This window comes from Hippopotamus amphibius, chromosome 14 (assembly GCF_030028045.1).
Source record: "Hippopotamus amphibius kiboko isolate mHipAmp2 chromosome 14, mHipAmp2.hap2, whole genome shotgun sequence".
In the NCBI taxonomy this organism is placed as follows: Eukaryota; Metazoa; Chordata; class Mammalia; order Artiodactyla; family Hippopotamidae; genus Hippopotamus; species Hippopotamus amphibius.
The window spans coordinates 21,441,467-21,459,009 of NC_080199.1; the positions used below are offsets into that span (position 1 = coordinate 21,441,467).

General features: G+C 34.5%; 1 long non-coding RNA gene across 1 annotated transcript; it reads left to right on the forward strand.

Annotated features, from left to right (window-relative positions):
• Window positions 1-1,389: 1,389 nt before the first annotated feature.
• LOC130835537 (uncharacterized) lies at window positions 1,390-16,426 on the forward strand. Its single transcript, XR_009048981.1, has 3 exons — window positions 1,390-1,465; window positions 13,881-13,940; window positions 16,281-16,426. It is a non-coding gene; the product is annotated as an uncharacterized LOC130835537 (long non-coding RNA).
• The last annotated feature ends 1,117 nt before the right edge of the window (window positions 16,427-17,543 follow it).

Genomic DNA, 17,543 nt, shown 5'->3' on the forward strand with positions numbered 1-17,543 from the left:
TGTTACATCTAAAAACGTAAGGGCATTTAAGAATTTTAAGGAAACTTGAAAATGGGTTCTGCATTTACAAAGAGTTACTAATCTCAATAAGACAGTTGACAGGTTTGTATAAAAATCAGAAGTCACATTAATTTGTGCAGATTCAGTAATATTATTTAAAGATCAGGTTTTTTTTTTTTAACATAGTAATATATAAGGTTTGATTGTATTTCTATAAATAATATAATAAACTTACCCAGTAAAATGTCTTCCAAAAAGTCACTTTGGGAGAATATTTAATTTTTTTGAAGATGATTAAAATGTAGCTTTTTACTTTTAATTTCAAACTTCTCACTTTGAAATTGCCTTCACAGTCAGTTTATAATGCATTTGAGGGAAAATAAGGATCATTAGTGGATAGTTACGTCTTGTTGACGTCTGAGCTCTTTCTAAAGAAACACATTTATTGTCAAAGGATAAAGCTTTGCCACCGTTGATGATAATAAAAAGAAAATGCTGCTAGTTCAGAAGGAAGATGAAAGAGAACCTAATAAAACGCTTTGAGCAATGACAGCATCACTGAAATAAATGGACATCTTTCCAAGGAAATTCTGTGTAGCTGACAATGTTCATTTGTTCAGGGAAGCAGTGTCTGGTGGGTACAAAAAAAAACAGCTTCCATACCTTTCATTCTTTTTCACAGCAGCTTCTTTCCTTGTCAGGTTCTTAAATATGGGTGTCATCTAAGGTTTCTGCCATTTGCTCTCTTTTTTCTCATTTGATGTGCCTTGCATCTTTTAAGCTCTGTCACTGGCTACAATTATCACTGTTATAACTACCTAATGTACGCTGCCATGCTACATTTTTCTTCTCGATTTTACAATAACTACCTCCAGCCTCTTGCTGGACTTCTCTAACAAATACCTCAAGTTCAACATGATTGAAATGAAACTCATCATTTTCCTTCCTGCAAGACCCTCAATCTGTTTTTGTCCCAGCTCAGCGAAGAGAATCACCGTCTGCTCATTCATCCAAGCCAAATGCATATGCTTACCCTAGATTCTTCTTTCCATCTCATTCCCTGCAACCAATGGGCCATCAAACCCTTTTCTAGAATATCTCCTCATTATTCCCTCCTCTCCATCCCCACTATCATTTCTTTATTCAGATCCTTTTTTTCTGCTTAGAATGTAACAGGCTTTGAATAGGTCTCATTGGCTCCTGCTTCCTTCTTACAACCCATTTTTGAGTGTTGCCAAAGTAACCTCCCTAAACTGAAAATAATATGTCACTTGCCCCATTGCTCCAGAACAAAATGCCAATGCATTTCCTTGAACTTTTGCAGAAAACTTAGGTTTCACTTCCTCTGTCTGAAATGCCCTTCCTCCATGGCCACTGTCTGCTGGTGTACACAACAGCAGTGAAGAGCCACGCACGCTGGGCCAGCTTTTCTCCGAGTTTTGTTTCCAACTTTCATGAGACTCAGGTTAGTGCCACCTCACACAAGATGCCTATATGAGTAACAAGGGTGAGTTAGAGCTAGGTGACCTTCTGTGCCTGGGACTCGCTTCTTTTCTTGACGATAAAGTTGTTGTTGTTGTTGTTGTTTCTCCTTTTCAAAACCTCTCGCTTTAGGACCTAGCAGAGAGCCTTCCGGTGTTCACTGACTAAATGAATGAAACCGACTCTCCCATATTCTAGGAACTATAAAACTGAAAAGATGAAAGACACGCCCTTTGAAAAAAGGTTATTTACAGCCTGGTGTGAATGGTCTAATTGCACATTTATTTCAATGGAAGAAGATAAGAGTAGAAATTAAAATTATGTTGTGGTGAAATAGTCTATTATTTTAAATACAGAGGGGATTAAATAGCTTAATTCATTTAAATAATCTACTAGGTAGAATAACAGTCAGAGCATTCAAAAATGATGGATGGATTTAGGGAGCCTATTAACATTTAAAATACAGTGTTTGACATCTACGTTTTATTGTTTTTAAAGTTTAAAGGGATAAACAAGGCTTATGTGTGAGCACTAGCATAGCTCAATATTATCATCTGCCACTAACTAGTGCCTATGATAAAACATATTTTTAAGAGAATATTTTATCAGCACAGATCATGAAGACCTGCAAAAATGAAAATATAATGGAAATTGATAAATATTAAAAGAGGAAAATTCCAGATTCACAATCTGCTGTTTCTCCTCAAGTGTTTTCATAATAACATCAAGATTAACTCAAATCTGAAAACATAAAGAAAAAGAATTTGACTCTAAGTTATGTGGATTTCACTCATGCCTGCAGGTTACATTTGTAAATTATTTACATAGGTATTTTAATAATTTTTCCTCTAAGTTTAGATAATTAAAAAATGATTTCAATCAAGTAATTCAGCATAAAACCCATACCAACCAAATATCTTATTTGACAAAGCAGTCATAAAATTTTACCAAAAGAAAAAAAAAAAATCTTTAGGAGTACTCTGTATTTTGCAAATATCCATGTTTACACTGTAACATTTACATTTTTACATTAAATTATGAAAACAGTAGTGAATTATTAAATATTGGAAATCTTGAAACTCAAAGCTTCAGGATATCTGAAAGTAAATATTAAGATAATATCTCTCACATATAGATTTTCATAAGTGTGTCTTTATGAAGTATCAATACTAAAACTGGGGATGAGTGAGGTTTAATGGAAATTTAAAAATTGGTTTTACATTAAATAGTTCCTATTTACCTAAATAGAGAATGGCATGAAATTTTAGATAAATGTTAAGGCTTTGCAGAAATACTATGCTTCCTGGGTCTCTTGAGGCTCCATTTACCCCAAATGGAGTCCCAGAGATAAGTGCCCACCCTCCTCTGCCAATACAGGTACTTACATGTAGTCCGCAGCTTAAGCTGAGTCTTACGTTACAAATACATCCCATGGATAATAGAGAAATAGGCTATTTCTCTGTTATCCATGGGAATAAAGAAGCAGGGAAAAACTCCTCTATTCTATTCGTTGCCAAGGTGATTTTAGATGGAAGAAACTGGTGGCAACGCTGCTTCCATTTTGACACAAAGATTTTTACTACATTTATACAGCCTCAAGCACCTTGTCTAAGAGTAGTAACATAACAGCATTCATAACAGCATTTATTCCCTGAGTGACAATCACCTGCTTAGAGATCAGTACTAGATTATTATCACCACAGTACTGTGTTACTAATATACTTTATAACTTCTTCCTGATATTTCAAAATCTAAACTTTTATGTTTATTAAGTTTCTATTTTTTCCTTATTGCACTACATAATTACCAATGCTGATATTGCTCATGATATAAATTATAGATGTGCTTTTATAACGTGACAATATCTTCAACTAAATCAGTATTATACTTGTTCATAGTATATCCAAAATCAATTTAAATTCAACCATTTAAAAACACATTTGCAATTTATGTATGTATTAGGAAGTTGAACTGTAGACCTTAACACTCAATAGGTTTTTACAATTCCTAAAATTTGCATTACTTTTATATCTGCATATATGTGCATATACACACACATAATGTTATATATGTTGTGCTTATAATGTTTTTAAGAGATTCAAATTTTATTTTATTGTATACTTTTTCATAAGAAAATAATATTAGTAATTCACTGTGCCATAGAAAATCTTAGGACCAATTAAGTTATTTGACAATGTAAATATTCTCCTGAAAATAGTTAGAATTAAGTAATACATTTAAATCAATTTTACTTATTATTATATATTTCCAGTATATTAAAAAGTGATGAGATTAGAAACAACAATATATTTCTCTCAGAGTTGGTTTCTATGTGTATGTAAAGGTAGAAGTTACTTTTATAAAACACACAACAAATCCTCTGTGATGTGGGTCTTCTGGTCAGCTGTAGCCCTATATGAACTATTACACCTACACTGTATATCTGAGCATACACTCTCACGTCTATTTGCAGAAGGAACCTAAAACCACACTTGTCATTTTAAAGTGAAGGCAAATGAAGGTAACTAACAGAAAGACATCTGATGAAAGAAGCTGTGTTTGAACGCAGACAGTTTTGCCTTCTCATTTCGCCCTGTGCCATTTAGTCAGTAAGGTGTCCTGAGGGCGACCACATAAGCCCTCTGAGTCTCATTTTGCTCATTTATAAAATAGGGCGATAAAAACATTCCTTACAAGCTATTATCTGGACTCAATGGGATCAATGGAATTAAAGCTTAAAATAGTCCTGAGATCACAGTTGCAGAAACTCAGCAAATTATTACAATTGTTATAATAATCATGAAGTGCTTAAAATTTTTAAATAACTTTCTATTCATGATTTATTTTTTTTACCAGTGGAAGGTGCATCAATTATTTTGGTCTAAGTGTGTCAATTGCAGAAAATTTTAGAACCTGACATTTTTATCTTTTTATGATGATCCTGAAACTACTTCAAGTTGAAACAAAGACAGCCACAAAAATCAATAGATGAAATCTATATGAAAATGTCTTTCATATTTGTGCCTTAAATGATCTTGGTGTTTCCTGAAAATTGTGCCTTGTATAAAATGTTGTGACCTTAAAGAGGAAGGTCAAAATTTACTAATTTGTAAGAGGAAGTTCATTTTAAAGACTCCAAAGTGCCACTTAATAAGTACAACTAATCAAATTTGGTGAGATAGCTTTTATATTCCCTTCGGTCTTGTTTTAAATTTGTTTTTGTGTTTTGATCTACAAATATTTACCATATTCTTTAGGACACTCTTACAAGGACACAAGGATGTTTAGTTCAGGTTGATGTCTGAAAATACTCTGGATTTGAACGACAACAATAAATGACTGAAAATTTGTTTTACCAAGGCTGAAGGAACTAATAACTGAGCAGCAGGCTCTAATGACTTTAGAAGTGTGGGGGGTGGGGGCACGGGGCAAAACCAAAACCAAAAAGCAAAAGCATTGTGGAATCCTGTTCAGAGAAAAGCAGTAGAAAATGTGTTTTACATTACTGATGGGATGGATATTTGTTTTTACACGCTTGTGGTTTAAATTGTCCTTGTGAAAATTGATGATGTTGCCTTCAGATATAAAAGCTGGTGGAAAAGAGTATACTTTAAATTTCACTCACTGATGTTACAAGTTATTGGATGTTATTAGGAGCTCTTTTAGAAAGATTTATGATAATAAGTATTCATCACAAAGCACATCATTCTGGAGAACAAAAAGTGATACTGCATTCATTTCGTATGATTAATGATTCACACATAATGAGGAAAAAAACGCTCAGGACTAATCTACGATTGTAAATGAAAATGAACTTTATAATAAGACTTTTCTTGTTAATGTCAACAAAAGAAAGAAATCCTGCATATGCACGGTATTTGCAAGTATTTACATCAGCTAACAACAAACATTATATCAAGTAATAAGACAATCTTAATTTGTATCATAATTAAAAATTCACATTCTGTAATATCTCAGGACTCTAAGCATGTTTAGAAATTTAGGTGGTGTATTTATTTTGCTACCTCAGATATGATATTAATGAACTGGTAGCTTCGAGCCTAATTTGCATAGTAAGTGAATATAATTAAAATCCATCTTTCATTAAAAGCTGACAAGAATTATTTAATCTGTAGTATATTTGCAGGAAGGCAAGTAACAGAGATTATTTTCAATTCTAGAAATTTCTACAAGATCAGCTGTACAAGGAAACAAATTAGGGATATTGTTTATTTCCTTGCCCCTGAGCTTTGGCATCATAACCATGTATTTGGGGGGAGTGTGACTTAAAACTTCACTATGGTTTAAAAACCCTGTACACATAAACCCGGAGATGGTTGCTTTTATTGCTGGTGTACACATTTCTTTCCCTTTCAACCTCTGTGAATGAATGTGCTTATTTGAATGGCACCCCTGAGGTGGGAAACCATAGCTCACTACCAAATACATAGCACAGCTAAAATATTAGCTAAGTCAACCTAATTGTCTGTTTACAGATATTTTTTAACCTTGCAAATATTATAGTACACTTAATTTTGTTACATAAAACAAAATAAGAATATTTATTTCATTTGAAATACTGATGGGACAAATCTATCAGAAAATACCAAAAATAACTACTTTTCTCTAATAAAATCGTTTTCTTTTTCTGACTTCTGTCTGATACATAGATCAACTCTGGTTGCTTTAAGCCTTCCCTGAACATCGCTGGATGGTTTTCAGTATGCTATTTAACTCAAGTGAGTTAAAACAGGGTCATTTTTCTCTGATTAATTTTTAAAAGTTGTCTTGCTCTGGGTCTCACGATGAGATCTATACCCATCAGTTATCCAATGTCTCATTCTGAATACAATCTTTCCTTTACTTTTTCCTTTATCCCTCTTTTCCTACCTTTTGTGGCTCTGTACTCCAAGTTTTGCTTCCTCTCCCTTGAAACCCCTTTTCCTCTTGTGTCATACTGACTTCTAGTAGTCTTGCAATTTTGTATAGATTAAATACCTAAAAGTACTCAGTAAAGTTTCATTGATTGTCTGACTCCAAACTCTTCTCCTGTTACATTCTGATCCTTGATTTCTCTTGATCCACTCTCTGAAACATGTATTCAATTTCTATTTCTCGGCAACCTGAAGATTTAAGTTCAGGGGCACAGATATTTCCCATGGGGTGTTAGGAAGTGCTGTAGCATGGTTACATCCAAATTAGAACAAAAGCAAAAAACAAATGCAGCTGATTACGTCCTAGTTATCTCTTACACTCTTTACGTTATCAAGCAAGGGGCTGAGGTTTCTTTCCATTTACTTTATCTCGTAGGTATTCATTCCAATTTCCTGACATGAACTCACAGACACTGTGTAGTCTAATGCCTGAGATGGTAAGCTAAAAAGCCACACTCTGAACTCAAATTCCAGTTCTTCTATCTATGGGATGTGTGTTGTCCAGAAATGGAGATCACTTGAAATACTTCAGTCATCTTGCTCTGCAGGGACCTACCCTATAAAGATTACAGCATAGAGAAAGAATGTTTGCTGCCTGGGACAGGCAGGTTCCCCCATAGAAAGAAGTGGAGGGAAGTGGACCTGGCAGGCCTAGTTTTCCAAATTCAACAGTCAGATATTTCATGTTGCCCCCAGGAAGGCACAAGTGTAGGGATGGGGCAAGAGGACCCCAGCATTACTCTAGAAGAGGTCCTTGCATAGGGAAACAAAGAACCAGGTGAAAGAGGATTCCCACACAAGTTAAACATCATGGATACACAAACTATTTTTTCTTTAACTCATCCTACCAAACAATGTTTTTGCAACCAGCTCCAAAAGCCTTTTTCTCAGTCTTCTTAGCATCTTAAATATTTTTACTGGTGAGGTCTTACTATGATAAAAAATATCTGTCATAACCCAAAATGTAGAAATAACCATTATACATAGACTCTAAAAAATGTGAATTGATAAAAATTTTACAACCTTCTACATTGGGAAGTCACCAAACATTGACATATTAGGAAAATAGGAGGACGTGTTTGAGGAAATGTTGCTGAATCAAATTTTAATGGTTTTGGGGCTTCAGGGCATATTTCCTTTTTCCATTTCCCTGTTCTATTTCACCATCATTCTATTTCTTCAACTTCCTTCGTCTTCCTCCCTCTTCTTTTCACTTCCCCTTTCTTAATTTTTTTTGGTAACAACTTTTTGATTTATAAATCACATACCATACAACTAATCAATCAAAGAGTAAAATTCAGTGGCTTTAACTATATTCACAGACTGTGGTCACTTCCTTCCCCAGTGGTTTTTATTCCATGGTCAATAATGGTGACCCCTTTCTCAGGTACCCCACAATTGCTGTGTTTGTCTCTCACTATGTCATACTCTTTTGGCTAAATCACAACCTAGGTTAAATCCAACTCTTCACCTGTTCAGTGTCTATCCTTGTGTAACCAAATGTGGCTGCAGGAAAACCCAATTTGTCAGCCTCACTTTAAAAATTCATAATCACTAGCCTCTACTGTGTCCTTAATGCTGACTGCCAAGGATAATTTATACTTTTCCAGAATGCTCTCATAAGCTCCAAGGTCATTATTTTATCCTTATTCTTCTCTCCTCACGTGTCCTATATCTCTTTCCTAACTCCAGTCTCCACTGATGACCTTCTTCCTACTTCATTGAGTAAAATGGAGCCATCAGAGAACTTCAGTATATTCTCACCAGGGTGGACCCAGCCACCTGCATTGGTGACAATGTTCCCTCACTTCCCTCCTGTTCCAATGACTGAACTCTTTGTTTCTAACACCGACTCATGTGTACCGCATCCCATCCGGTTTCACTTACTTAAAATCATTGTTCAAGCCATTTTCTTCTGTGCCTTACATATTGTCATATTCCCCCCTTACTTCATTATTACTGTCCACATACAAACAAGCTATTTCTTCAGTTATTTAAAAAAGCAAAAGTAGAAACAAAGCACTCAATGTCTTAATGATTTTTTCAATTATGAAAGTAATGACTGAATTTCCTATTGCAAGCTACTGGAACAAAGGAAAAAATACTGCTTATAATTTTCCCAATTCTATTATCACTTCTCCCCACCTACTGAGGTTTCTTAATGTCAATTTTCTTCTGAATATCAGCCCTTTGCTTTAAAATTCTATTTGTAAAACTCCTTGAGAAAGTTTTCTGTACTAGCAGGCTTCAATTCTCCTTCCCTTTTCTCTTGAGCTCACTCCCATGGGGCTTTTATCTCCATCTTTCCCCAAGATAGCCCTTGTCAGGGTTACTAATAACCTTCATGTTGCTAATTCTATGGCGAATTCCCAGTTCTTAACCTATTTGACCTATTAGTAGTGTTTGACTCAGCTGATCACTTCCCTCTTGATATGATTCCATCACATGGCTACCAGAACATCACACTCACTCTCACTACAGTTGTGGGTTTCTCAAGTCATCCTTGAGTTTTTATCTGTTTTTGCTTCATGTATTTTGAAGTTCTGTTTTCATGATTGAGACATTACTTATGCACTGGTTATCAATAACTAGATATGGATTAATGATTCATTCTGTATCGGTTGGGTGATGTTTTAAAACGGTTGTACTCACAATTCTCACTCATTTATATGCTTCCTGCCTCATTTACATCATTATCTACTTAGGAAAAAACAAACAAACAAAAAACTCCTGTGTATTTGAGTTGGTGAATCTTGAAATAACCATTTATGTCTTTTATTCATTGGAACATTTCTAACTTACTTTAAAAATAACTTCATTTTATTCTGATTTATCTCTTTTTCACTGCATTTTTCTTAGAACCTTGTGAATATTTTCAAATCTGATGGATTTTGCTAGCATTAGCTAGGTATTTCCCCCTCCCCCTTATTTCTCTCTTTGCCAACTCTAGGTATGTTTTTGTTTAAGTCTGATTCCTTTTTCAACAAGATATTTATCCCGTACTTCATTTTTTCTGACGTTTCATGTTTCTTGTTATTTATTTACTTGTTTGAAAATATCAATGATTTTATTTTTATTTGTAAGTTCTTATCACATAGATTTGGTGATTAGAGGAGGGGTGTGACATGTGCTGTCAGCAGGTGAGGCAGAAGTTTGTCTTTTAAGAGGCATCCCCTGGAAGAAGCTTCCTCAGGCATTGCTGGCCTGAGGCATGGCTCTGCCTTTCAGGCCCCAGCACCAATACTGGCTACTTTAGCTGTGAGCCAACTTGGTGGCTGTACTCAGTTTAGCAAAGTGGGAAGAGAAGAGAGATGTTCATTTTCCCAGCTTCCCTAAAGGTGTTTTCTCAATTAATTCTAAGTGACTAGTATCCTGAAGGACTCCCCTGATTATGATGCTGAAGCACCTTTCCTTGGTCGTCCTCCGGGCACTATGTCTGGATGAGATTTCTTTTTGAGTCTTGCCTAGTTCTCAATCCAGTCCTCTCTGCTTTCTCTCTTTAAGCATTGTTCAATATTTTTCTTACACTTTTGGCATTATTCCCTGCCAACTAGTATTATTATGGGTTTATACATTTTAAAACATATTTTTTCTGTCATTTCAAAGGATTTTAGGCAGAAGACAAAAATGATGTATGTGCTCAGTTTGCTGTCATGATCCAATTCTTTGTATTGACTTTTTATTTTAAACGTGGTTCAGTTTTAATAATTTTTGCTTTTCTTTGAATGCTTTTATATACTATTTTATTGGATTTAGGTTGTTCTGGCTTTTGTGGTATAATATTGCTCTTTTGCTATTAATATTTTCCTGGTTTTCTTTTTTTTCTGTTGCATACTAAATTCTGATTTTGATTTTGTCCTTCCTTTTTTCTTCCCTTATGTTTTCACTGTTTTATTATTCATTATTTTATTATGTTAATTCATATCTCCTGCCAATGGGTTGTTTGTTAGCAAATTATTTTCAAAGTGTTAACTTACTGCTTTCATTTTATGTTTATTGCATTACTGTTCAATGCGAATAAGTAGATCTAACTTCTTTAAAATTTTTGATATCTTGGAGATATTTTTATTTATGATTTTCTTATTTAATATTTACAATTCAACATTTTAGATGGAGAAGTAAGTTGAATTCAGCTTTTCTTGCTGGAATTCTCTTTGCACCACACTGCTTTTCTGAAAGAACTCTTAGTTTGGTGCTTATTTTCATTGTTTTGTAGCACATATTATCAAGTTCCACTACTGTTTGCAATAAGTTTGAAATAAACTTTGACTCATGCATCACACCAGTGCTGTAACTTCTGACAAGTGCATTGAATATCCCTTTGGATTTATTCCAGTCTCCAAATCTGCTGATGGGCACATGTTGTAATCCGTCATTTCCATTCTAAACTAACTGCAGTAGGACATCTACATAAGCCAATCCAAACTTTTCCCACAAAGTTCTCAATTTGAGATCAGAGAAAGAAACAAAATGATGGAATTTTGCTAAAAAGGATGTAGGAGAAATTGTTACCAGTTTTCACAAAAAAATGTGTTTTTAGAGCTCTATTTCTACTTGTATGAGACTATGAAACTACAGGTTTTTGAAAAACAATGTGAATGTCTACCATGTACATATACTGTGATAGAAAACTCTAACACACTCTACCTTCACCTTTGTCAATGATTCCCTCAGTTGATCACCACACTGGATTCTCAGAGAATGTGAAGTATCATGCACTCATGAAGTCAGTTTTAAATTTCTGAGGGGAAGTGGATACTTAATGGAAAGCTAGATAAAAGAGTTTTTTTTGCACTTGTATGATCAGGTGAATCAAATAGTTGCCATGAAATATCAGACAGAATAATATTTCCTTTCATCTCAGTTGGTTATAATTTTAGAAGAAGGAAAAAGGAAGGCCAAATTCCGTATTATATGAGGAAGTAGGAATTTCACAAGAGATTATGGACCTGCTGTCTTATGTTGGCAAAATAGTATATTAAGCAAAACTCTGTGGACCTCGCATTTAAGCCTTGGTTGTTATTTCACTTGAAATTTCCACCTTTCTCTTTTGAAAAGAAAAAGAGCTCTACCAAAGTTAATTGCAATTTTTTTAGGACAATGGACTACTCTCTGTTCCCTTCTCATACCCTAAAATTTCTAAAATCTGCACTTTTATTTGTACCGTTACCTTCCCCAGAATTTCCATTACTCCATTACATGTTTTATGAGCAAAATAAATGTTACAACCTCTCTCAAGTGCCCTATCATTCTTGCAGTCTTCTCTGAATTCCTAGATACAAGTCAGAGAGAAAGAGAGAGAGACTAACTCAGTACCTTGAATGTAAACCAGCAGAAATTGAGCAACAAAATATAGCTTTATTTTTGTAGCTTTAAAACCAACTATATCCACATAGATTACTGTTAATATAAAACAAAATTACATAGTCTGATTTTATCACTTCACTGACTTCATCAACATGATTTTATTATTCCAGGAAACTTTGTCTTGGGAAGATAAAGGTTCCAAGTAACTTTATTGTTATGGAGAAAATCATTTAGATGAATATCAAACTGTTGAACTCTTAAAAAGAAAACTTTGACAGATTGTTTACTTCCCCAATTCTTTGATGCCTCTTCACCTCAAAACCCAAGTCTTGCCATGTTCACCAATCCTAAACTAGTATTATTATGATACCTTACCCAGTTCTAACCAGTCCCCATCTCACCCCTGTCTACCACACATACTGAAAGACCTGCCTTAAGCCAGATTCCAAAGCCTTATGAATATCCTGACTTCACCTTTCTCTGAGAGGCTAAGACTCTAGCACAGTAGTGCCTATCCTTGCAGAGATAATCCACATCTAGCTTTGTCTGATTAACAGGTTGTTTTAATAATATTTGGGGAGAGCCAGAATTCAACAGATATGTGTCATTTACCTGATTTTCTCACTTTGGGCACTAGAATATTGAATTTATAAAGAGAACATAAAAATATTTGAGAAAGACTGAACCACACTATAATTATAATAAATATGTAAAATTACTACATAGGAGCTTAAGCACATTTCACACTATGGATGTGCTATTATCTCCCAATTCTTCCTCACTAAGAAAAATGAAACCCTTAGCTACATGTGTCTAAGGAAAAATTTCTGTTGATCAGTGTCTGTCTAAACCTTATTAGCAGAGCTGATTTTACATCATTCATTTGTTTATGGGCTTTCCTTTCCTCCTCTGTTCACACTCAACACCATGCATGTAAGTGATTGCTTCCTTGTTTCAGTTTTTATTTCTTATACCAGTGTATTCCTCAATAAATTTGCTCCAAGCTTTCCTCAAATTTCAAGGTCTTTATCAACAATATTTCTGAAGAGATTTGCTTTTGTCCAGTCCACAATGTTTCCTTGCATTTCTCTGCTCTGTCTGCTTTCTCTATTTTCTTTTTACTTCATTTCTTATCTCTAGGTTATGGTGGTGGAGTTGGTAAAGTGTAGGAGACAGGAATTTGTCTTTAAAAGCCACTTTTTTTTTAAAAGGAGAAGACAGCTTTCAGATGAAATCTATCCTTAGAATGTAATATCTTTTGGGGAAAAATGCATTAAGTTAAGACACCTGTGTGTAGAATTTATGCACATTCCTCTTGGATAAAAAGCTAAAGCTCTTTAGGCTCCATTGGTGAAGTTTTATTCTGTAGTTAGTCTCTTTCTATAGCAGAGTATCCAAGATGAGGACAGAGTGGGTTCCTTCAACCTTCTTCACTCAAATAAAATATTTGTTTTGTCCAGTGGGTATTGCTAAGGTGGTTAAGAAATTGGGTTGCCAGTTAATCGTTAGAGAGAATCAGACGCTAACGATAATGCATTATCTCCACATTCTAGAAATACACTTTGTACAGTTTTCCATCCAATGCTATTAGAAGCAGAACAAAATGATTACACTGAATTAGTTAAATAAAGGTAGGAAACTACATGGCAAGATGCAGAATTGACAAAGCACCTAAACTTTATTAGGCACATGCTGACGAATTAACTAGTCTCAAATAGACCTCCTAATAGGAAGCTAAATTAGCTAAAAGTGATAAAAAATGTAATTGGTTACTTGGCAAGGATCTTTTCAGGGCATGCAGGCTGCCCTGAAAAGGAAAAGTATAAAAATCAATATAAGTGAAAGTGTAGTTCTTTACATAAAAATGGTCAATAAATTCTGAAGCATATTTGCATTTTTGGTACATTTAAAAAGCATTCCAACAAACATTTGGATTAAAAAAGTATACAAAGTTATAAACCATATATAGACCAAACCATATATAAACTGAACAATCGCAGTCATGTGATTAAGTTTTAAAAATTATTTTTGCCAATTTAGCTGTATGGTAATTACTGTAAAGTCAATGAATAAAATTGAGTGATGGCATTGATTTATCTATACATCGTTCTTAACACATTTTGTGAATGTCAATTCTGTTCCCATTTCATGGTTTAGGGGAGACTGAAGAATGACTGCTGTCTTGGGAGATTGAGTGGATATGCATGTCACTGACAGGTAGGAAACATAAAGAAGATAGCTGCGGAAAAATAATGAATTCAATTTTAGACATTAGAGATGGCCCTGATTTCTAGGTCAAGATTACACATTAGTATAGATAAAACCCTAGGATTTAAGAGTGAATTTTGTGATGGAGACATTCTGGGGGAGCATGACCAGCCTGTGGCTTACAGAGAACTTTGGGATGGAGCTGGTCTTCTTGTGGGAGTGAGTAGAATGAGAACAGATGAGGGCTAGAATAGAGCAGGGGAAGAGTGACATGATGGATCCTGAAGAAGAGAAAAAAAGACCTTCCACTTCTGAGAGGAAGGAAATGTGCTGTGAATCTGTAACGGACACTGTATACATTAACACGTTGGTATTTATAAGTCATTCTGGGAAAAATTAATGATGTAGAGAGTTTGGTTCTCCTATTTACTTATTTCAAAAGGTTTAATTTGCTTTAATTTTTAGGGAGTGTATACTCCCAAGTGTGAAGGAGAAAAGATGCCCTTTGCCCCCTGCCCTGGCCCTAACAGTTAGTTCTTCTGAACTTGACGAGGCCAGATTTATAACAGAGGGGCGTTGACACTCTGGAGAGTTGGATATTGAAGCTGGATCTGTGAATCCAACTTGATTGCCATCATAGTTCTGAGAATATAGGAGGGATTCAATAAATATTTGCTCTGGATTAAATAAATCAACTTGGAGTTGCTTTTCGGCCTCCATCTCCTGTCTCTGTCTTTATCATGTACTCTTTTCCTGCGTGGATGAGAGGAAGGAGGTAGAGGCAAAGATGACTTAATATCCAGGGTTTTGTTAATGAAAGATGTGTTGCTGTAATAATATTTCTCCAACTCATAGCTTTCTTAGGAATGTTCAGAAATTTGGGTAATTTTAAGATTTCCCAAAGTCCTCAGAATTAGTACTTTTACAACACAATGAAAGCATGAGAATTCCTGGATCAACTGATAATCAAGTCCTAATATTTAATTTTTAATGTTAAATGTGAAAAAGATAAAATAATTGACATGTAATTCTCTGCTTCTGTATTTCGTATTTTGTTAAGCATCTCACCTTTTAACCAAGAATCTTTTTTATTATTTGTCACAATCTGCTGTGCTGTGCAAAACTCTTGAAAAGATTTCTGCAGTTTGTGCTGTGAAACTTTTTCAGTTTTGCATTTGCTTCCTGTATAAGTTTTGTGACTTTTACATGTTACCTGTAGTTTCTAAATTGGAAATAATAAATTTACAGCAAAATTTTCCATGCATTAATGAGATCCCGTGAAGCCTTAGAAACTTTAGACTAGCTAACTTGGTTTTGAATTAATAAATATTTTACAGTTCCTCTGGGTTTATTTTTCAAGCATTACATTACCAGACCTTAGCTTAGATTGTTTCTTATTTCCTAATATATATTTTCATTTGTTTGTAGTCTCACCCCAAAATGGGTATTCAGCAAATGTTTAATAAATAATTTAAAATGAAAAACAAAGTGTAAAGTGTTTTCAAACACCGTATTTTGACTGTGTATAATTGATACCCACATTATGCTAACAGCAAAGTGTAATGTTTCATTCCACTTTGCCCCTGGCTTTTTCACTTTTATAGGTATTTCAAACTAAAAGTGATGACAGTTTGAAAAATCTTAGCAAAGAGATTGAAAAAAACAAACATGCAGTGACTTCTTTGGGGACCAGTTTTTGAATACCTTTTTTCTAGATTCTATGAGAACAGATGAAAGGCCACAAATAGCAATGTCAATATATATTTAACACAAATGTACTCAAGCCTTCATATTAATTTAGGTTTTGAAAGAGATATAAAAGGGGACTCTACATAAGGAGCTCTCATTAATATAAAGACAGATTTAGGGTGAGGCAAATGAGATGCTGCTGATTCTGTAACTTCTGATGCAGGAGTTCGTGGACTATACTGTAAAATCATTTTTATAAAATATGGATTCCTAGGTTTCACTCAAAAGATACTGGGTCAGTTCTCAGTCAACGGATATTGTAAGATGTCTCCCTCAGATGCCAAATTTAAGGGGCACCAAAAAAAAATAAAATAAAACCTTTAGAAATCAAGATAAACAATATTTTAATGCAATATTTAAAAAAATAAAAATTACTACAAAATGCAAAAAGTGATGAACACATTACAAAAATTTTTAAATAAAGCTGTGATCAGTATTACTGATCTTTCCTTTTGCCTCAGGCTAGGACTTGCTTAGCAGGGCACTGTGTCTCAAAACGAAAGGAAAACAAAAGTGTGAAATATTACCAGGAATAAGCCAAGCCCTAGGGCAAATGTTTCCTTCAGTGGCCTGTTATCTGATTCAGTTCCCTTTTTACAGGGAGTTCCTGCAGTTATGAGCTGCTAACTTGCTACAGCTGCTGTGATCTGTGCTCTCAGACCAGTACCCAGGATCACCCAAGAGGTTGGAAGGGGGTGATTGGAAGACTATCATCGTTGGAATTATGACTTCTGGACCTCACCTCACGAGGGCTTGCAAATTTCCCATTGTTGACATATGCTTAGATTTAAGTTCATCATTGCTTTAGAAGAACTGCAAACCTAAGGAATGATTCAGATCTAGATGTAAAAGAAACAAACAAAAGCATAATAAATATGCTTATCTCCTGGAAGATTTTTGGTTCCTCCAAATATGGAATTCAACTTAAACTATAATCAGGCAGAACATGCCTCCTGTTTTGAGTACCATTTATGCTCATTAAAGTGAATGGTGATAAGTTAATTGAGGGTTTTTTTTTTTGACATATATTGAGCAATAACACATCATTTAAATGTGCTTGTCAAATATTTTGGTAAGAGCAAAATAGTCTGTATGCTTTTGATAATCATCATAAATATTTTCAGAAGGATAAAAAACTCAAAGTAAAATGTGTGCTGTTTCTCATGCACATCTTATTAAATTTTTAAAACCATAAATATTTATTATTGCTTACCATGTACCAGGCATGTATATATAAAATAGGAAGAGAACAAAGGCAAATTGCCATAACTTAAATATTTAGTTTTCTACAATAAAATGTTCTCTATCATAATATAAACAATACACTATAGGAATCACCTTGCAGGACAATAAAGAGACCCTTAACATCACTAATTCCCACTCTGAGAAATACTAATAGAAGGTCAGCTGAAATGGAAAGCCTTCCTTGGTTCTCCTGTCAGCAACATTTCCACAATTTGATCAAAAGGAGTGGGGTAAGAGGTATATTTCATTCATTTTTATGACAGTCAAAAGAACGCATGAGTTTTGTGCAGAGGAAGATGGAGAAAAATCAATTTATTTAGTGTGGAAAGACAATCTGTTCTATGTTGTCCTCTGTAATCCTTAATACTGGTTATATTTCCCAGTGCATGATATAGTATAATAGCAATGCCTCGTAGATGCAATTAGCCCTGAATAGGAATTGTATAAAACCATGTCTCATGATGGCTTGTGAACTTTACCTTCGATTCTCCAGGAAGAAAAGATCTAAATGCATTAAATTAACTGATTTAACACGTTTGGTTATCTGGATTTCCCTTAGTTAACTGTTAATAGGCTGTTAGCAGTCCTTTAGGAGGATAAGGCAGGCAATTAGAGGAA